Below are 22488 nucleotides of genomic sequence, written 5' to 3' on the forward strand. Positions count from 1 at the left end.
ATTCTTCAATCAAAGACACAGAGTGGCTGAATAGATCAAGAATATGAGATCCAACTATAACGTATCTATAAGAGACCCATTTAAAAAGTTCTATTTTTTGAGAGACAGCATGAGTGGGGAAAGAGCAAAGAGAGGGAGAGACAGAATCTGAAGCAGGCTCCAGGCTCTGAGCTCCAAGCTGTCAGCACAGAGCCTGACACAGGGCTCAAACTCACAAACCAAGAGACCATGACCTGAGCCAGAGTCTGGTGCTTAACTGACTGAGCCACCCAGGTGCTCCTATAAGAGACTCATTTTAGATATAAGGACACACATAGGCTGAAAGTGAAAAGATAGAAAAAGATATTCAATATAACCGTAACCAAGAAAAAGTAGGGGTGGCCATACTTAAATACTTAATTCAGGAAAAATAGGCTATAAGTCACAAATCATCACAAGAGGCAAAGAAGGACATTATATAATGATAAAAGGATCAATTCCACAGGAAGATATATCAATTATATATGCAACTAATATCAGAGCATTTAACTATATAAAGCAAACATTGATAGAATCGAAGGGACAAGTAGATAGTTACACAATGATAGTAGGAGATTTCAATGTCCTATTTTCAATATAAGATAGAACAACCAGCCATAAGATAAATAATAAAATAGAGGAAATGAATAGCACTATAGACCAATTGAACATATCAGACATATACAGAACACTCTACCCCAAAACAGCAAAATGGATATTCTTCTGGAGTACATACAGAACATACTCCAGGATAGATCACATGTTATATGGTTACAAACCATGTAACAATTAAAAAAAAAGTTTTAACAAATCTAAGAAAACTGAAATCATACCAAGTATCTTTTTTGACCATAATGGAATGAAACCTAAAAATCAACAGTAAATGGAAAACTGGAAAATTTATAAATATGTGGAAATTAAACAACATACTCTTGAGCAACTAACAGGTCAAAGAAGAAATCATGAGGGACATTAGAAAATATCTTAGGATAAATGAATATGAAACAACATACCAAAATGTATGGGGTGAAAAAACAGAACTAAGAGGTAAGTTTATAATGATAATCACCTACATTAATAAAATAGAAGAAAGATCTCAAATCAACAACCTAATTTTATACTGCAAGGAAATAGAAATGAAGAACAAACTAAACCCAGAATTAACAGAAGGAAATAATAAAGATTAGGGTAGAAATAAAGAGAGAATAGCAAAACAATAGTAACATTTTTAACAAAACTGAGAGTTGGTATTTTGAAAATATCAACAAAATTGACAAATCCTTAGCTAGACTAAGAAAAACACAGGGAAATTCAACAAAGCCTGAAATGAAAGAGGAGATATTATAACTGATGCCACAGAAATAAAAAGGATCATAAGAGACTACTAGGAACAATTATATACCAAAAAATTGGATGACCCAGAAAAAAATAGATGAATTCCTAGAAACATAAGACCTCCTAAGATTAAATCATAAATAAATCAATTGTGCATCAGGATTCATAGCCTTCCAACAAAGAAACTAGATGGCTAGGACTAAATGGCTTCACTGAAGAATTCTACCAAATACTTAAAGGAAAATTAACACCAATCCTCAAATGCTTCCAAAAAAAGTTAAGAGAACACTTTTAAACTCATTTTATGAGGTTAGCATTACTCTGATTACTAGACAAAGGTATAAAAAGAAAAGAAGCAAAACCCCATAGACCATTATCCCTGATGAATATTGATGCAAGAATCTTCAACAAAATACTGGCAAACCAAATTCAACAGAACATTAAAAGGATTATGTACTATGACCAATGGGATGTTTTCCTGGAATGCAAGGATGGTTTAACATATGAAATGTAATACACCACTTTAACAGAATGAAAGACAAAAAAATCAGATAATCATCTCAAGTGATGCAGAAAAAACTTTAGAGAAAATTGAACACTGTTTCGTAATGAAAACACTCAGCCAACTAGGAATAGATGGAAACTACCTCAACATAATAAAGGCCATAGATGAAGAACTCACAGCTAATGTCATACTCAATTGTGAAAAACTGAAAGCTTTTCCTTTAAGATCTGGAACAAGGCAAGGGTTTCCATTCTTACCACTTCTATTCAACATAGTACTGGAAGTTTTAGCCATAGCAATTAGGCAAGAAAAAGAAATAAAAGGCATCCATGTTGGAAAGGAAGATATTTACTGATGATATAATCTTAAATGTAGAAAATCTTAGAGATTCCACACACAAAAAGCTGTCAGAACTAAAAACTTAATTCAGAAAAATCTCAGGATACAAAATCAACATATAGAAATCAGTTGCATTTCTATACACTAACAATGAACAATCCAAAATGAAATTAAGAAAGCAGTGCCTTTGTGACTTAGTTAAGTGTCTAATCCTTGATTTTATCCCACATCATGATCTCATGTTCATGACTTTGAACCCCACATTAGGCTCTGCACTGACAGTGCAAAGGCTGCTTGGGATTATCTCTCTCCTCTGTCTCTGCTCCTCCTCCACTATGTTCCCTCTCTCTCTCAAAATAAATAAATAAACTTTAAAAATAATCTTAAAAAAGAAAAAAAATGAAGAAAAACAATCATTTAGCATAACATAAAAAAGAATAAATTACTTAGAAATCAACTTAACCAAGTAGGTCACAGACCTGGGACAAGCTGATTGTCCTAATGCTGCTCCTCTCCAGCCACTGCTCATGGGCCTTGCCTCCTTAGTCTTCCTTAGGAATGCATGCTATAGCCGTGATGCAGCCACTGACTCACTCAGGTATCATCACACTGTGCTTCACCTTTCCATACTGGCACCCTGGCCCACAAACTCATACTGTGGCTGAGCTGTGAGTGCTCATGTTTGATGACATGGTGTATAACCTGCTGAAGCACCAGCGCCCACCTACACCAGCATGGAGGTAGCAGTGGTGCCAGCAGCACCAACTCCTCTATTGCAAGGATAGTAGCAGCCCCTCTGCTTCTGCTGACACTGACTGCGCTGACTACCTATCTCATGTGGCACCACAGACTCAGTCTGCTGTAGGCCTTCAGACATGAAGAGTGCCTATCCCATAGCAAAACCCGGTCTGAGTTTCTGGTGTCCAGAAAACTCCAGATGTCTGAGGAGGCCTTGCAGTCCCAGTCCTGATTTCCAAGAGAACAACTAGGACAGTACTTCCAAAGACAGTATATGAGTTCCAGGGTGAATCCTAGTCCATCAGCCTTTGGGGACAACCAAACTCTCAAAGCAGGAGCACTTGGAGTTTTCTGTGACCTCTGGATGGGAAGAGGAAGAGACACTCATTCCAGGGTGGTCTTTCATATCCTTCTTTACCATCACATAGAGTTTTCATTTTCTGCCTCTTCTTGAAATGCAGCTCAAGAGGGTCTCTGTCTCCCCTTGACAGTAATGTGGGGTTGTGTTCACTGAGGAGGGGACTGGAAGCTGTCTCTACCCGGGTCAGCATCAGTTTATTTCACAGGGTTTGGTCAGGAAATCAAAACCACTTGAGAAATTTAAGGCAGAAAGACATTTAATAATTTAATCTCTTGATTAATAATTTAATCTCTTGAGAGATCAAAGCTGGAACAATGGACAGGAGATCAGGAAGTATGGCATTCATGGAGGCCCACCACCCTGACTCTGGCTGCCTGAAATTCTGATGTGGGCAACTCTGGAAGGATGCCTGGGGTTCTGGCAAAGCCTCATGCCTGTCACTGGCTTGAACCATAGTGGCTTTTCCCAAACCTCACACTGGTTTCATCTCAGAACCCAATAAGGGATCCAGACAGCAAAGGCCCATGGTTTCCAGACTTGTAGCTGCTGAGACACACAGGCTGGGTAACAGACTTCCCAGCATGGGCACCCTTTGGGCTTTTAGCCCCTGTACTCACCTCCTACCTTACCTCCCAGTTTCAGCAGCAACACTGAGCCATGGCCTAAGATCCTGTAGCTATTGTCATGCCAATGACACACTGGTGCTTCCAAAGACTGGAGGGCAGAAGGCCTTTTTGGTCACCTGTGCATTTGAGCATGTCAATTCTTGCTCTTATTCAGACACACTGCACTGGGACATCCTATGGCCTCAAGACTATACTAGAAAATTAATCACCATAAACACTCCTTAAATAAAATAGTGGGGAAAGAGAAAAGGAAAAAGTGGGTACTCTATATGAATTACAAATAATATAGTTCTTAGTTAATATATAACAAGATAATAATGAAAATAAAGACTTGTACACTAAAAATTACAAAATGATAAAAAAATTGTAAAAGACAAATAAATGAAAGACATCCATGTTCATGGATTAGAAGACCTAATATTGTTAAAATGTCCATTCTTCCCACATGATCTTTAGATTCAGTGCAATCTCTTTCAAAATTCTAATGGCATTGTTTCCAGAAATAGAAAAAAATTGTTCTAAAATTCATATGGAATCTGAAAGGACACTGAAGAGCCAAAACAAATTTAAGAAAGAAAAACAAAGCTGGAGGCCTCATACTTCCTGATTTTAAAAAGTTACAGTAATCAAAGTTATAGTAATCAAAAAAGTATAGTATGGCACTGGCATAAAAACAGACACATAGACCAATGGAACAATGGAATAGACAGCCCCAAAATAAGCCCTGATGTCTATGGTTAAATGATCTTCAACAGGGTGCTGCTGAATCTACACAACAGGGAAAGGATAGTCTCAACAGATGGTGTTGGGAAAACTGAATATCCATGGAAATAGTGAATTTACCTTTATCTTATACCATATAAAAAAAACCCTAAGATATATATATATATATACATATATATATGTATATTTATAGCTATATATATGTATATTTATAGATATATGTATGAATATTTACAGATATATGTATGTATATTTATATATATGTATATATATATGTGTATGTGTATGTGTGTGTGTGTGTGTGTGTGTGTATACACACATACATGTTGCCTGACTGTCTTTGGAATTCCCATATCTATGTGGATTCCTTGTATATACACTAGTAAATTTGATTTTCTACCATCAAAAAAAAAAAGAAAAATAACTCAAAATACATTAAACACTTTGTTATAGATTTAATGTTTGTGTCCTCCCCAAAATTCATATGTTGAACTTTAATTCCCAGTGTGATGGTATTTAGAAATGAGACCTTTGGGAGAAGATTTGATTATGAAAGTGGAGCCCTCATGTAAAAGATTAATGCCCTCATAAAAGACATCATAGAGAGCTTCCTCACCCCTTTTGACATGTGCGGACATGGTGAGAAGACAGCCATCTGTGAAGCAGGGAGCATACCTTCAGTAGACACCAAATCTGCTGGCACCTTGATCTTAGACTCCCCAGCCTCCAGAATGGTGAGAAATAAATTTTTGTTGTTTGTACCAGTATATGGTATTGTTATAGTATCCCAAACAGACTAAAATAGAAATATGTACATAGAAGTAGGGTGCTACTTTAACAAATACCTAAAAATGTGGAAATGGCTTTGGAACTGGTTAATGGGCAAAAGCTGGAAGAGTTTTGAGGTGCACGCTAGAAAAAACCTACATTGTTATAAACGGACTGTTAAGGGTGATTTTATTTATAGCTCGAAAAAGAAAGGAGCTATAGAGAAAGCCTCAGTCTTTTTAGAGAATACTAAATAATTTTAAAAAGAATGTTAGTAGGAATATGGATGGTAAAGGACATTCTGATGAGATCTCATATGGAAATGAGGAACATGTTATTGGAAACTGGAGGAAAGGTCATCCTTGTTATTATAAAGTGGCAAAGAACTTGGCTGAATTGTGTTCATGTTCTAGTGTTTTGTGGAAGGTGAAACTTTTGAGCAACGAAATTGGATGTTTAGCTGAAGCTATTTTTAAGCAAAGTGTTGAAGGTGTGGCTTGGCACATCCTGACTGCTTATAGGAAAATATGAGAAGAGAAAAGTGACTTAAAGATGGAACTGTTAAGGAAAAGGGAAGTAGAACTTAAAAGATTTACAAAATTCTAAGCCTTTCAACATTAAAAAAAATTAAACACTATGGGGTGCCTGGGTGGCTCAGTCAGTTAAGCGTCCGGCTTCAGCTCAGGTCATGGTCTCACAGTTCGTGAGTTCAAGCCCCGCATTGGGCTCTGTGCTGACAGCTCAGAGCCTGGAGCCTGTGTCTGTCTCTTGCTCTCCCCTCCTCTGTTCATGCTCTGTCTCTCAAAGATAAATAAACATTAAAATTTTTTTTTAATTAAACAATAAGGGTGTAGCCATGTGATAGTTTAATGAAATAAGTGTAAGTGGGCCAACTTAACTTGAGGCAGAGCTATTCTATAAGACCATGGAAGAATGACCCCAAAGGCAATTCAGAGATCATCATATTTGCCACTCCCATCACAGGCGAAGAGTGCAAGGGCCCATAGGGTAGAACAGTTTCAAAGGAGAGGTTCTGGCACTTGAAGAACCTTGGTGCTTGCTACCCAGCACTGCCTCACATTCAGGGCTCTGCTCTTTGCTCCATAGCACCATGCTCCTCAGCCACCACAAGTGCTGCTCCCCTGGGCCCCAGTGCAGAGCAGAACAGGCAGCAAGTTTTGGTGGCATCTGTGTGGTGCCATCTCTGCCACCACAGGCCCAAGGGGCACGACTGCCTCTACCTAGGTTTCAAAGGATGGAGCTTCCTGGAACCATAAGATTTCAACCTCATTCTGAGAGAACTACTGAGGCAGGCCCCAGCAGAGAGCTGGCCATAGGAATGTTCTGCTAAGCCTTGGGGGTGACAATGTTAGCCCTATGGTTCTAGAAGGCAGAATAGCAAGCCAAAGAGTGTTCTTTTTTTTTTTTTTAATTTTTTAAATGTTTATTTATGTTTGAGAAAGAGAGACAGAGTATGAGCAGGGGGAGGGGCAGAGAGAGAGGGAGACAGAATCCAAAGCAGGCTCCAGGCTCTGAGCTGCCAGCACAGACCCCGATGCAGGGCTCAAACCCATGAACCATAGGATCGTGACCAGAGCAGAAGTCAGATGCTTAACCAACTGAGCCACCCAGGCACCTCTAAAGAGAGATTATTCTTAAGCCTTAAGGTCTAATAGAATTTTCCCTGTTACGTTTTAGACTTACATGGGACCTGTCACTCCTTTTCTATTTCTCCTTTTTGGAATGGGAATGCCTGTTCTATGCCTGTCCAATTGTCTTTTGGAAGCACATAACATGTTTAATTTCACAGGTTCACAGCTGGAGAGGAAATTGCCTCAGGATAAATCATACCTCAAGTCTCACCTCTATCTAATTTAGATGATATATAGATAAGGCTTTGGATTTTAGACTTTTGAGTTGATGCTGGAATAAGTTGAGACTTTGGGAGATATTGGGATGGAATGACTGTATTTTGCTATGAGAAGGACATGAATTTTGGGGGCCCAGTGAATGAATGTTTGTGTCCCTGCAAAATTATGTTGGAAACTAACCCCCAATCTGATGATATTTAGAGGTGGGACCTTTGGGAGGTGACTAGGTTGTGAGGGTGGACCGTCATGCATGGGATTAATACTCTTATAAAAGAAACTCTAGAGAGCTCCCTCACCCATTCTGCCATATGAGGTCAGAGAAAGAAGATAGTCAACTAATAATCAGAAAGCAGGCTCTTACTAGACATCAAATTTGCTTCTGTTTTGATTTTGGACTTTCTACCCCCAGAACTGTAAGAAATAGGGGTGCTTGGTGGCTCAGTCTGTTAGATGTCCAACTTCGGCTTAAGTCATAATCTTATAGTTCATGGGTTCAAGCCCCATGTCAGGCTCTGGGCTGACAGCTCAGAGCCTGGAGGCTGCTTCAGATTCTGTGTCCCCCACACCCCCCTTGCTCTTTGCCCCTACCCTGCTTGTGCTCTCCCTCTCTCTCAGACATAAACAAACAAACAAACAAACAAACAAACAAACAAACACACAAGCATTCTTTTAAGTATATTCTTAAAAAAAACTGTAAGGAATACATTTCTATTGTTCATTAGTCATCCAGTCTATGGTATTTGTGATAATAAGCCTAAATAAACTAAGACAGACCTGAATGTCAGACCTAAAACTATAAACCTCCTAGAAGAAAACATAGGAGAAAATCTCCATGATATTGGATTTGGGAATGATTTATTGGATATGACCCACCAAAAGCACAAACAATAATAGAAAAAATAGACAAACGGTACTACATCAAACTTAAAAACTACCACAAAGGAAACACTCAACAGAATGAAAAGACAACTTACAGAATGAAAGAAAATATTCGTAAACCATATATTTGATAAGAGGTTAATATCCAGAATATATAAAGAACTCCTATAGCTCAATAACAAAACAAATAAACTGATTTAAAAATGACAAAAAACTTCAACAGAAGTTTCTCCAAAGAAGATATACAAATGGCCAACAAGAATGTTCAACATCACTAATCACCATGGAAATGCAAATAAAAACCATAATATCACATCACACCTATTAAGATGGCCACTAGCAAAAAGAGATAAAAACAAAACAACAAGCAAAACAAACACCCCCCCACACACACAAACAAATAAAACAGAAAATAACAAGTGTTGGTGAGGATGTAGAGAAATTGGACCCTTGTGTACTTTTATTATTATTATTATTATTATTTAGAGAGGGAGGGAGAGAGAGCACTTGCCCATGTGTGCACCTGAGTGAGTGGGGGAGGGGCTGAGAGAGCAGAAGAGAGAGAATCTTAAGCAGGCTCCATGTTTAGTGTAGAGCGTGACGTGGAGCTCCATCTAATGACCCTGAGATCATGACCTGAGCCGAGATACTTAACCAACTGAGCCACCCAGGCACCCCACCCTTATGCACTTTTAACAGAAATGTAAAATGGTTCAGCCCCTACGGGAAACAATATGGAAGTTCCTCAAAGAATTAAAAATAGAATTACCGTATGATCCAGCAATTCCACTTCTGGGTGTATATCTAAGAGAATTGAAACAGGACCTTGAAGAGATACTGCACACTCATATTCATTGCAGAATTAATTTTAAAAGTTCAAAAAAGCAGAAGCAACATTAATGCCCACTGACAGATGAATGGATAAAAACAGTGTGAAATATACATACAGTGGAATATTATGCTGCCTTTAAAAAGAAGGAAATTCTGGCATATGCTACAACATAGATGAACCTGGAGGAGATTATGCTAAGTTAAATAAGCCAGTTACAAAAAGGCAGACTCTGCATGATTCTACCTGTATAAGTAGTCAAACTCTTTAAAACACAAAGTAGGATGGTAGTTGCCAGAGGCTAGGGAGAGGGACAAAAGGGGGTGTTGTTCCATGGATATAGAATTTCAGTTTTGCAAGATGAAAAAGTTCTAGAGATCTATTTCACAATAATGTACATATATTTAACACTATAGTGCTGTATACTTAAAAATGATTAAGATGGTAAATTTTATGCTATGTATTTTTTAACACACACATCAAAAAAACATTATACCAACCAAATTAAATGTATCTAGTAGATGCATATGGCTCTCAAGTTCATGAGTTTGTGACCTCTGAACTGTAGAAGACATTGACAGGAAAGAGACAGAAAATTACCATTTATTGAGCACCTCATATGGGCCAGGAGGTATACTAAGCATTTTAAAAATGTTTTCTTACCCAATTGTCACAATAATCTTATAAACATTTTTTTAATTACCAGTTTACAGATGAGAAAACAAATTGTGAGTTTAAAAGACTTCTCTAAGATCATATATCTAATTAATCAAAGGCAGGATTTGAACACAACAGACTCCAGAGCTGGTGTTTTCTCCACTGCTTTAGAAACAGAGAAAATATGTCAGGAGGATAAATGCTATACAGAAAATCAGAGTGGTGAAGATCAACTAGCTATGTGAAATTTTTGAAGGTAAATAGATAAGTGTTCCATGGGGACCCCATTGCAGGATAACAAACTGTGAAGTACAGGAACCACATTAGAAGACGCTGAGTGAGAACACTGGCTCTGGGTTTGAGTCCTGGCTCTGCCACTTACCAGCTTTGTGACCTTGAACTACTCACTTAGCTTCTCTATGCGTTATAAAAGTGCTTCTTAACATGCCTGGCAGATAATAAATGTACACTAAACATTAGCTATTATTAGATAGTATGGTCTATTGCTAGATTTTAGAGGCCAGATTAGGTCTGAATTTGATGTCCTGGATAATAAGAAGATATCAGACATAAGATTTCAGCTAGGTTGATTGGAAAGCAAGCAGCTTTCCCTGTGAAAACTGTTTTAACTGCCTGCCAGTGAACAGTCTGTCCCTCTCCAAGCCACTCACCACATAGCTGCCATGGTCCATCTGAAACTCAGTTTTGACTAAGTTCTTTTTTTCTTAAAAAGTTGTCAATTGCTCTTCATTTGTCACCACATTTTTAAATTTGCATGGACTTGAGAATCAGCTGAGGATGTTATTAAAAAGCATATTTGAAGGCTATTCCCACAAAGATTTTAACTCTGTAAATTCAGCTGAACCTAGAGACGCAGAGTCCACTGTTGAGAATCTTTGTTGGGATCCACTTCAAATTTATTAACTAATAAAACACTTCATGTCTTGGCTCTGGCTACCTCTCCAACCACATTAGAAAAAACCCACAACGACAACAACAAAAAAACTTTTCTATCCTAAGATTAACTCTCTTGCACTAGAGTTTCATTTTTAGCTCCTGACATTCAGATCTTTTGTTGTTTCTGTTTTTCATAGAACACCTTCCATTTTCCTTCTTCCCCAAACTCCCATGACCTTCACCTGCCTAAGCCTGCCCAACTATATTAGTCTTCTATTATTGTGTAATATATTGCCCCAAGACTTAATAACTTAAAGCAATGATAAATATTTATTATTATTCAGAGTGTCTCTGCAGGAATTTGGAAGTGGGTTGGGTCTTTCAAGAGTTGCTGTCAGGTGTCAGCTGGAGCCATTTGAAGACTTAACTGTACTGGAGGATTATTTTCAAAGTGGCACAATCACATGGCTGGCACGTTGGGGCTGGCTGTTGGCAGGTGGCCCTTCTACATGGGCCGCTGCTTAGGGCTGCTTGAGAGTCTTCATAGCATGGGGGCTGGCTTTCCTAGAGCAAATAATCCAAGAGACCAAGTCTGAAGGTGCAAAGCCTTTTGCTTTCTAGCATTGGAAGTTAGAGAACATTTTTACTGCAGTCCTCTCTTGGTCATGCAGGTCTGCCCTGCTTCACTGTGGGAAGACACTACACAAGGATGTGAACACCAGGAGATGAAGATCATTTGGGGGCCATCTTGAAGGGTAGCTACTACCACATCATCATTTATCACTTAGGTGTTAATCCTCAGGGAAGCCTTCCTTGAATTTCTTTTTTTTTTTTTTTGTTTTTTTTAAGTATAATCTCTGTTTTCTTTTATTTTTCCAGAGAACAGTTTTTCTTCAATCCTTAAGGACTTAGCTCTTTACATGGGCTTTGGTGGAGGTCGTGGGGCAACACCCGCAGGTCTAAATCAGGGTGGCGGTGTTCCGTCCTTCCCGTGCTTTACGAGAGCAGTTCCTGACTATCTTGCTGTGAACGGCACAACTCACCCAGTAATGTAGTTTCGCATACAGCTTAGGAAGCACATAGGCGTCGAAAACACTCGCTTCGGAAATGTCCCTGACCACGCGACGTCCTCTACCATGTTCCAGATAACGAACTTCTTAATGGCGTTGTCCTTGGGCACGCAATGGATGCAGTTGGTGCAGCCAGAAGGCTGCATGTGGCCGCGGCCTTTTTTGGCATGACCATTGTTCTTTCTTTTCTTGGTCATCTTGGAAACGAGGACCCAAGAGAGGCCTTCCATGCATTTCTTTCCCAAATTGTGTAACTGCCTCTTCTGCATACTACTATATATGTATTTAAAATGGCAAGTGTGCACTGTATGTATGTGCATACATATACATATATATCATATACATGTATGTATCAATATGCATATATATGTATATGTAGGGGTCATGCCTTTTTATCCTTGTACTTTATATTTTGCTCAAAGATTAATGAAGGAAGGAAGAAGGAAAGAAGACAAAGAGATAAAGGAAGGAAAGATCAATCTTGAGCAATTAGATTTGGTTGTCACAAGGCTCTATGACACATAAGAGTTCCATTTCTGTTAATTAGCAGATGGTTAACAACAACAAAAAATATATCTTTGTAAGGGCAGTTGGGAAGGAGCAGGAACAATTAGAAAATCTTTCACCACAACAGAAATGTTGAGGAATTTGTATGAATTTTGGTATTATTCAATTTGTACAGCTCTGAAAATCACAGTCATATTTGGGTCTAATTTTCTTTTTGTTCTCCTTTTGATGTTTCACTGGCACACTGTGGCTCACAAATAGGGGGGATGGAAGTTATAAAAAGGAGTGTGGTCTTAGAGATGGCAGAAGACAACAATTCTCTATACTAAAAAATTCCTAGAATGTTTTAAGGACTCAGTTCTAATCTTCCTATGCTGGGAGGTCCACATGCACTGAAGATATTAGATATTTTTCTTTTATTTTTTTAATGTTTATTTATTTTTGAGAGGGAGAGAGACAGAATGTGAACAGGGGAGGGACAGAGAGAGAGGAGACACAGAATCTGAAGCAGGCTTCAGGCTCTCAGCTGTCAGCACAGAGCCCTATGCGGGGGTTGAACTCACGAACTGTGAGACCATGACCTGACCAAAGTCAGATGCTTAACTGAGCCACCCAGGTGCCCCTAGATATTTTTCTTATAACTAGATTCTACACTGAAAGAGAGGTGTACACATAAAGACATTAATGAAACTTCATCTTTTTAATGACACCATTGCTGCTGTTTTCTGGAAGTGGCTCTTCTGTCCTTTCCAACAAAATTCTTACCTTCATTTCCTATAATCATTAGTTTGTGCTGGTTTCTTCCCAGGACTATGAAAGAGTCAAGCATTACTTATCTTTATATGCACATCATGGTCCCTGATACACAAATGAATATGTATTAAGCATAAGCTAAATGAATGAAATCATTTATTCAAAACAATCCATGTTTAAGATTACATCTTAGCAGATTCCTTCCCACCAAACACACTACTTATTGAAATCTGCAGAAGCAGTGAGCTGATTCTAATAAACCAGTCATAATTAAAATAAAATATAATGAAATCAATTTAGGAGAGTTTCTTCCACATGTATATTTTATACACAGCATTCTCTGACATTATCTGACAATTATCCTTGCCCACAATTTCCTTCTACTTCAAAAGGGACTTGATTTTGCCTTCACAATTTGGAACCCAAGACTGTTTGTCCTTTTGAACTTAGTGTCACGTGAAGCACAAGCCTGACTCTGATTTTCAGGGGAATGCTAGTCAACAAACTCACTGAGCACTTTGTAGGTGTCAAGCACTGTGTTAAGGCACGGGGATAGTGAGAATACTGTGTCTGCCTTCTAAGAGAAAGTAGTTGAGTTCCTATATGATCCTGGAGACTGAACAGAGGTTACTGTAGTAGTCATTGTAGTATGTTGGCCTGATTACCCATCCAACCTGCTTTAAGACTAAAACACTAATTCCCCTATTGGCTCTATGTTGATGACTGATAGCTCATGATTGAGGCCCCTGAGGAGATTGGCCTTATCCTGAAGACAGCTACTTCACCTAAGGTTATGTCCCCTGGTCAACATGGAGATATAAAAGTCTGCCCCTGGCCCTGATTTTGGACAATTCTGCAGGGATGGAGATCAAATATATATATATTTGGGTATATATATATATATATATATATATATATATATATATATATATATAGTTTGGGTAACACTAATAAAACATAACCCAAGTGAACAATAGGAATCTAATTTGCTTATTTTAGTATTTATCACACTTGCCTGAAACTCACAACTGGAACTTAGTATCTAAGTATAAGAACTCAGCACTTATGGTGTAAGTGTGGATTATTTTCAATGCATTAAAAGTGGGGAAATTTTGTTCTCTTTTATTTGTAGCAGCTACTATAAGAAAGGGAAAATGGAACTTTATTTTCATCTCTCTGAAGAAAACTTGTAGATAGCATCCTCATTGTATTTGTAGAAGGTGTTATTATAAAGCAATGTATCTAAATGTCAAGAGGGTTTTTTTTAAATCATTTATCTTCATAGCACATATGTTGGAATATTAGTTAGCAATTTTTTTCTAATAGCTAATTCTATACTGTAGTAGTGACAGATACATACCAAGTGGTTAATACAAGGTTACTTACTGTATTCATTACTTGCTTTTCTCCTCTAATACAGACCTCAATATATTAAGGTATAAAATGTTTCTAATCATTTGAAAACATCAAAATGCATCTACTGATTGATAATGAAATTCCAAAAATAAAATTAAAAAGATTTACATATAATTTACACAAACATTTGATATATAAATTCAAGGTAGATAGGTCATTCACAAAGTCTTTTTCTAAACTTTTCTTTAGTTAACATAACAGAGAGAATGACAAATTGCCATGTTACCCACACTATTTGGCAGCATGGTACCTGAAGCCATAAGCTAAATGTTTATATCCTACTATGGGGTGGAGTATAAAATTTGCATGAACTTTTAAGACTTCAAAGAAATTCCTACAATGACCTGTTTTTGCCTAATCTTAGATCATTCTTTTTTCTCTACCTCCTCACATTCTTTGCTGCACTTAAGCAGTAAAGTTTGAGAAAAATTGCTCTGCAGATTTGATTCAGACCATATATTTGGCCTTTTGCTTAGAGATGGCTACAATTTATTTATTCACCCATAATTTATTGACAACCTACTATGTATAGCATTGTATGGAGCAAGTTTTCTTTCCCTACAGCAGTCCTATACTGTACAAGGCAGCTTCCATTCAACCTTGGTAATCCAGACTCCATGTTAAGCCTACAAATTTTTAAACATGACTGCACTCACAGTCATCAACATGGAAGGGAGCTATGATGTCCTAACCTGACCTTTGCTCAGAGGTGAGGCACCATGAGTGCTGAAGGCAAGCTCCTCAGATAAACAGCAAGCCAGCTTCCCGTAATTAGGCATCTTTCCAGGTGCTCCCCAGACAAACAAAGGAGATCTGATGTGGATAAGGTGAGGAATAGTTTAAAAGCCAACTGAAATTAGTCAATGTAGTCTTAGTTGCCCCCACCCCTGCACTCCGCTTTAGGTCCAAAGGTTACATATTTTCCTAACATTTCTGCATTCAGCTTTCTTGCTCAGCAGGCTTTGTAGAACCCAAGGGGTTTACATTAACCAGATGAGGGTGGATGAAATCAAAGTTCCATCCACTGCGGTGGGTGGGCTTGGGCAAGGGAATGAAAATGTTTGCTAAATTTAGATGGCTCATGTAGTGTTCACTAACTATAACAACGTGTTTTCGGAACACTGAATTTGGAAAGACAAGCAGTTTCCCTCCTAACCAGCTTCATTCAGCGCTGAATTGAACAGGATTGAAAACACTTGAGAGCAGTGACTTATTTGAAGTCTTTTTAACCGCAAGGTTTCCACTGGACTAGGATGAGCACACACTAGTGTGTGTGAACAGTTGTCAAGAGGAAATCATTACCAATCTCTGTTTTAAAAATAGCCAATGAGTTTTCCTTACAGCAAACAATAGATTTTTATTTGGCAAAGTTCCCCATAAATAAATGACATGCCCAGCGGTATCTGTTGCCATTTTAATGTTGACAAAAATTGACTGATTTCAAGTGGACATGAGACTGCCATATTTATGATTCAATTTAATGAAATACCTAAATTAGGGAATCCATTATTTTTATTGGTATTATTATTACGTGCCTGGAGGTAGAATCAGCTGACTATGGCTTTCTGTCTAAGAATATCTGCTTGGGGAGGATCCTTTTGGGGGCTTTTACCTCCCTGAAGAAGTAATTACTTAATCTTTTTTTTTTAGTTAATTATCAGGATTTAAAAAAAATCATCTTCATTTTTCCAGATTTGGAGGAGGACTCACTGGTTCTCTCTCATCTTTTGTGTGATTTATATGGTTTTCCTTTTGTTGACCCTACTGTTTTTATCTCTGTTCTTTTATTGAGTAATTGTCTTGATGATTGCTGTCTCATTTATTTGGTGTCCTTTTCTAATCTTTGTCTTTGCAATGAGAATTGTAAACAGCAGAACCAGTGAAATCCGTACAAGGCAACCAGTGCCACACCTGGGAATAAATAGCTGAATGCATTCATAGTTCTCAGCAAACCTGCACTTGGTCCTTCCTGAACCAAGGGAAGCTCTTACTTGGCTTTGATGAAGATCTCAATCCTCGTCTTGGCTGGCTAAAAGAGACCAAAAATGGCAACAAAAGAAAAAAACAAAAAAAGACACTGTTCCCTTGTAATTCATAAACTTTAGAGGCCAAATCACTCTTGTACGAAGATACTTCTAGGATAGCTAAGTTACTGCTGGAACATCTTTTATCTTACTTTCAGCATGATTCAAGGTCTCTATGAAAAAAAAAAAAAACCCTGTAATTTTAAACTATGCAGTAAAGCTTCATATTATTGTATATTTTGATCCATTTGTTTCCTTACCAGTGAATGTGAAATAGACATGTATAACTCCTACCTAAGATAAGCATCCACTTCCTGTGCATGCAACTTTCCAAAGCCTACCCAAGCCTGCTTTAGTAGTTTCCAGAACTTCTACAAAATATGGAAGATTCCAGGTCAATAAAGTTGTTTCCCCTTTTCTTGTCCCTATTTTAGAGAATATCACTATTATCTATTAGCTAACTAAGCCAAAACATGTATCATTCCTTCTGCCTCTTCCCTTTCCCTCACCAGCAGCAACAAGTCAATTCAATCCATGGATCCTCCCTACTAAATGTCTCTCCAATGCATTTCCTTCTCTCAAGTCTTGATTGCTGAAGCAGTCTCCTAACCAATCTCCTTGGCTCTCTGTTATTCCTTCTATACTCTGCAGACAGAAAGATACTCATCAAATATAAACATTTTTTTGCAACCAACTGGTAGTCTTCAGTGCTCTTCATTTCAGTACAAAGTCTAAATCCTTAGATGTCATTGAGGACCTTTCCAAATCTATACCCTAATTACTACTTCAACATTGTCATCTCTCACTACCATCTCCACCTTGAATCTGATGACAATTACTTGGTGTTCTCCAGATACACCTCTTGCCTTTGGGCCTTTGTACCTGCTGCTTCCTGTATCTAAAACATTCTTCTTGCTTATTGCCTGGCTACCTCCTATTCATTGTTTAAGTGTCCACTTCTCCAGGATGCCCTAGATTGGGTTTAGAGTCCCATTTCTTTGCTTCTGAAACTTGAGTTCAGTCAATGGTACTTGTCACACTGTTTCTCCAAACTCTTCCCAACCCATCCTACCACTGATGAGATTGTATCCTATTCAACTGTCTAAGTCCAACACCTGACATAGGGCCTGACACAGAGCAGGATCAATGGACGTTGGTTGAATGAATGGATGTATAAGTTAACTAATGAATGATAGAACATGATTTTTGATAGAACACTGATTTTTCATGTGCTTTGCTGCTTCTTTTGAGGCTGCTTTAAGGCACTGTAACTTTTATGTATTTTAAACCATCCCTGTATCTGCTCTTCTATGACAACATTCACCAACAATGTGTACCTTTGAAAGGTTATGGTGCAACTTGTTGTTTGGAGATTTCTGAGAGTAGGATTGAAGCTTTAGGTAAAGTTTCAGTAGGAAAGAAACAAATGGCAGGACAAGAGCAGGACAGCTTGAAACCACAGGGACAGCCAGTGAATGAGGCACAGAAATGAAGGTCAGAAAGGTTAACTGGCTGCCAGGGGTCATAACCATGTTAATCACAAAGGGTCCTAGAGCCCAGACCTCCTGATTCCAGCTTATATTTCCTTAAGCAGTGTGGGGCTTTTGTGCTATTACTGTAACATTAGTCTCATGTGACTACTGACCACTTGAAATGTGGTTAGTGTGAATTGAGATGTACTATAAGTGTAAAATCCATACCTGATTCAAAGACTGTAAGAAAAAAGTGTAAGATATCTCACACAGTAAGTTTTATATTTTTAAATATGTTGAAATAATATTTTAGATATCTGGGTTTAAATAAAATATTGAAATTAAGCTCTTGTTTCTTTTTCTTTTTTTAATGTGACTAGTAGAAAATTTTAAATTATCTATGCTGTGCATTGTATTTCTATTGGACAGTATTACTCAAGATGAATTTTAGGTAATGCGCAGACAGGGCATTAAATAAGAGTAAATCATACAGTAATAAAAGTTATTCTCTTCTTTATTTCCCTTTAACTCTTCTGATTGGATCAAAGAGAAATTCTAGTTTAGTACTAGTTTTTCTCTAATACTACATAATTTCCCCTTTTAACAATAAGAAAGAAGCATGAAACTTAGACTTAGAAGGCCATAAATCTAGATAGAATTTGACAACATGGTTTCTGTGTTTGCTTTGAAAATTGCCCTCTATTTAGGTTAGATGGTACTAGTTTTCCATTTATTGTGATGAAATAAGCTTTCATTTATAAATATATTCATTTAACTAAAAAAAAGAGTATATTTAAATCAAAATATTAAATAAATACTAGCACAGATAGCACAGAACTGAAGAAAAGTCTTGGCCAAGCTTTGGGAAATAGCCATCAATGTAGTATCTATCCCTGGCCAGCCCAGTATACCTAGTCTTCTACATGTGATCCATAAAACCTATACATATAATTTATTAAACTTGACTGTTCAGAGTTTAACTCCAACTTTGTTAAGGCCATTGCAACATAAATGTTTCAACATCCTTTCTTAAACAACTGAATTCAGACATAATTGACCAACAAGGAGTATGACGGTCGAGGTCCCTAAATGGTCATCCTAGGTCACTAGGATGACTCCATTTAATCCCACTCCATTTTAGCCAGCAGAAAATGCTGGAAGTTTATGGAAGTTGAATATAGAAGGAACTTTAACATTCTGAGTGGGAGAGCTGAGGAGAACAAACATGGAAAAAATTGGGTTGACAAGAAATGAGGAATATATGAGCAAATAGAGGCCAAGTAGCATAATAAACTGTGGAGTGACTGGGCTTAAGTTCTGGTTTGGGCTTGCTATCTCTGTGATCCAGGATAATTTACATAACCTTTCCATAGTTTAGTTTCCTTGTCTGTAAACTTGTTAATAATAGTCACTACCTCCAAGGCTTTCTGTGAGGCACATACTAAGTACTAGACCAATATCAGCTATCACCATCATCACCCACACTATCACACAGTGATGTTCAGAGGTGCATGGAGACACATATGTGATTTTAATCTAGAATAGGAGTTAATAAATTGGGACCTGGAACTCAAGAGCATGCAGAAGGTAATATATCACCAAAATGAATCAGGATTAGGTTAAAGATAGCCAAATTATCTACAGGCAGGCAGGCTTTCCTCTCCAAAAAAGGTCCAATCACTGTGGACTATTTCATAGGCACTCTGATGACACTGGACAATCCTATAGAAATGTTTCTTTTTAAGGTCTCTACATGGCTAATAAATGGGTAAATATTATCTCATTTATTGCCAATGATGACACTTCTATCTGGTTAATTGCTGTTTTTATAACATATTAAGATATTTTTTCCTACAGGATTTTTTGTTTGTTTGTTTTTTATTTTATTTTATTTTTTCCATGTAGCAGTTGGGATCTTGGGAAGCTAAGAGGAAGAGAAAATCCCTTTAAATAGCTTTTTTTTTTTCCTTTTAGCAATTGCGCTGATTACTGTGCCCTGAGGTTGATGATGATTCTGATGATAGGTAAATTACTGTAGCAGTAACTTAGACTAGTATTTTGAACTTGAGCATTAATTTGTGCCTGTTTTGTTCTTCATGTACCTCTCAAAAACCTTAAGAAACCTATAAGCAGTAAGTTTTAACATTTTTGAGGGACTTAAAATTCCATTTGAAAATCTACTGAAAGCCATGGGGTGTGTCTCCAGAAAGATGAATGTTCTCATGTAAAAAGAAAATGTTTATACACAGTTTCATGGGGTTCAAGGGGCCCCTGAAGCTTAGTAACCCCAGACTGAACATTTCTGTTGTGAGGGCAAATAAACCATAGGCCAACCTGGAACTATGGAGATAAATACAGAAAATGTAGTTGAGCAAGGTCCCTGATCTCTGGGGCACAAATATCTGTCTAGGTAAAAGGCAGGACAGAAATGCACTTAAATCTTAATTATTGATGGGAAGTTGAACTATCTGTCTTCCTCTTGATTTATGTCTTTACAGTATAGCATCATTATTAAAAATGCTGTGGGTCTTAGAGAAAAAGATTACCATCAGAGCTTAGTCACAGAGAAGCTGGTTAGATCTTCCTGAAGTCCATGAATGACACCAGGTGAGAATGATTGAAAAGTTTCTGAACATATAGTTCAAATCATTCATTGATCCAACCATTTATTGTATATGTATACTGTGCCAAGCAGAGCTCAGGGAGCCTGAGTTAATTTTCTAAGGTCACAAAGTTAGCTAGTGGCTGAGCCAATGACTCTATTTTAACTCCTACATTGGGACTTTGTCACCTCATTATATGGCCTCCACAAAAACATGTCATGATGAGATAAAATTCACAGTCCACCAAATCCTACTTTTGTGTAGAGCTATGTACTGACAAAAGAAGAATATAGCTCGTTTGGCATTTTTAAAGAGATAAGGAATTTAAATTGAAATCAAGATTTCAAAACATGCAATGCTTGCCATTAAACAATTTAACCTAATCTATAACTTAAACTGATGTGGTTTTTCCACTGGCCTTGACTATACTTTACTTTTCCTCAATCCTGTTCAAGTATTTTGCCCAATCTGGTGTTCCACAGAACACTCTTCTCTCAAGATACTTTAGTGCACAAAAGATTTTGTGGCCAAATAAGTTTGGGAATTGTTCCATGTTATAGTCTCTGTTTGGTGTGTTAAAAAACATAGAAGAACATTAAAGGTTCTGGGAAGTCCTGCAGTAAAACATAATAGCAAAAATCTTGTCTCGCTTTAAGTCTGTATTTCTCAAAGTCATTATACCTCAGAGCACTTCCCTAATGTAACACCTTAAAATCCCACACAATGGATACTCGGCTATGGAGAATTCTGCTGGAGCTTTACAAGTCTTTGGTCTAAGCTCCCATTTTCCAATGATTGTTGGAAATTCAGAGCCACTATTTTATGAAAGCCTGTTGCTTTGGCATGACTTCCTTCTCATTTCAGTTACGAAAACAATGCTAGCTAAAACCACCCTCTTTTTCTGAGCTTCAAGCTTTTCTCTCTACATTACACTGGCTTCATGTGCTGCCATCTTTATTCCCATTCTTCTTCCCACCATTTCTATTTCAGAAGTGTACTGTAAGGAAAGAATCATACATGGGGACAATTATTTACTTGATAATAAAAAATTGAAAACAATATAATCTTTAATAATAGGGGGATGGATAAGTAAATGATCCATGCAATAAAATGTTATCAAAAATCACATTTTTCAAAGATCATTTAGAGATGTGAAAAAGCCCATGTTATAGTTTTAGTGATATACATAAGACACATCATATTGAGTGCACCATTCCAATTTTGTAATATATTATATACATATACATGTACATATATACATATATATACACACATATATATATATATTTTTTTCCAATGCACACATGCATAAGAAAAATTTAAAGGAAATACTTTAATATGTTTGGCTATTTATCTCTGAGAAGACTGCATTTTATTCTTTATAGTTTAAGCATTTAAAACATTTTTTACAACAAATATAGTTTTCTTTTAAGACAAAACAAAACAAAACAAATGCGTTTTACAGCGTGGGCTCAAACTGGAAAAAGACACCCTTTCAGACATGGGCTGACTTAGTCCTCATGCATATTTCATCCAGATATTACCAAGTAGTATTGTTTGTTTTCCCTCCAAAATACTGTTCTTACTTCCTCTAATTTCAGAAAATCTGAAACATGAAAGTGTTGTACTCCTTCCCTGAAATTATAATCCTTTTTTTCAAATTAAGCTTTTTATACTAAGATGTTTTTTAAAACTGATTTTGGAAAGACTATTTACACTTTACAAAATTTATATTAGTTTCTTACAGGATTTAATTTTTATAGGTAATACAAAATAATACATATGCAAATCTGTGTAGTGGGTTCTTCACACAGAAGTACCCTTGAAATAAAAGGATGAAATGGATCTCGAATTCTAATACGCACAACTTCTGAATTGCTGATCATTTGTATAGACTCTTTTCTCCTGAAAAGAGATATTTTGATAGTGTGATAGTTTTTATGGTAGAGGAAGTTGGTCCAATGTACTTGAAGGAATAGGAGGCACTTTGTGAGACCATAAAAGAGGACATTTAAAAGAAGGAGCTACTTTACTGCCTGCCAGAACAAAACTTAATAGCTTTTAAAGGAAGATGAAATAATCAGACTCATTATAATG

The 22488-nt window shown here is 37.2% G+C and overlaps 1 protein-coding gene and 1 pseudogene across 10 annotated transcripts in view; one reads left to right on the top strand and one right to left on the bottom strand.

Moving 5' to 3' along the window:
- METTL15 (methyltransferase like 15) overlaps window positions 1-22488 on the top strand; it is a 366039-nt gene that overhangs the window by 221738 nt on the left and 121813 nt on the right. For 3 of the 10 annotated variants that reach the window (XR_007156379.1, XR_007156376.1, XR_007156380.1), the window contains one exon: window positions 5151-5379. The exons of the other annotated variants lie outside the window; for them this stretch is intronic. The gene's annotated coding sequence lies outside the window, so the exon portion shown is untranslated. The remainder of the gene's footprint in view (window positions 1-5150; window positions 5380-22488) is intronic. 10 annotated transcript variants of the gene reach the window in all.
- On the bottom strand, window positions 11463-11813 carry LOC125176749 (40S ribosomal protein S26-like; annotated as a pseudogene).

Source organism: Prionailurus viverrinus, chromosome D1 (genome assembly GCF_022837055.1).
Source record: "Prionailurus viverrinus isolate Anna chromosome D1, UM_Priviv_1.0, whole genome shotgun sequence".
Classification (NCBI taxonomy): Eukaryota; Metazoa; Chordata; class Mammalia; order Carnivora; family Felidae; genus Prionailurus; species Prionailurus viverrinus.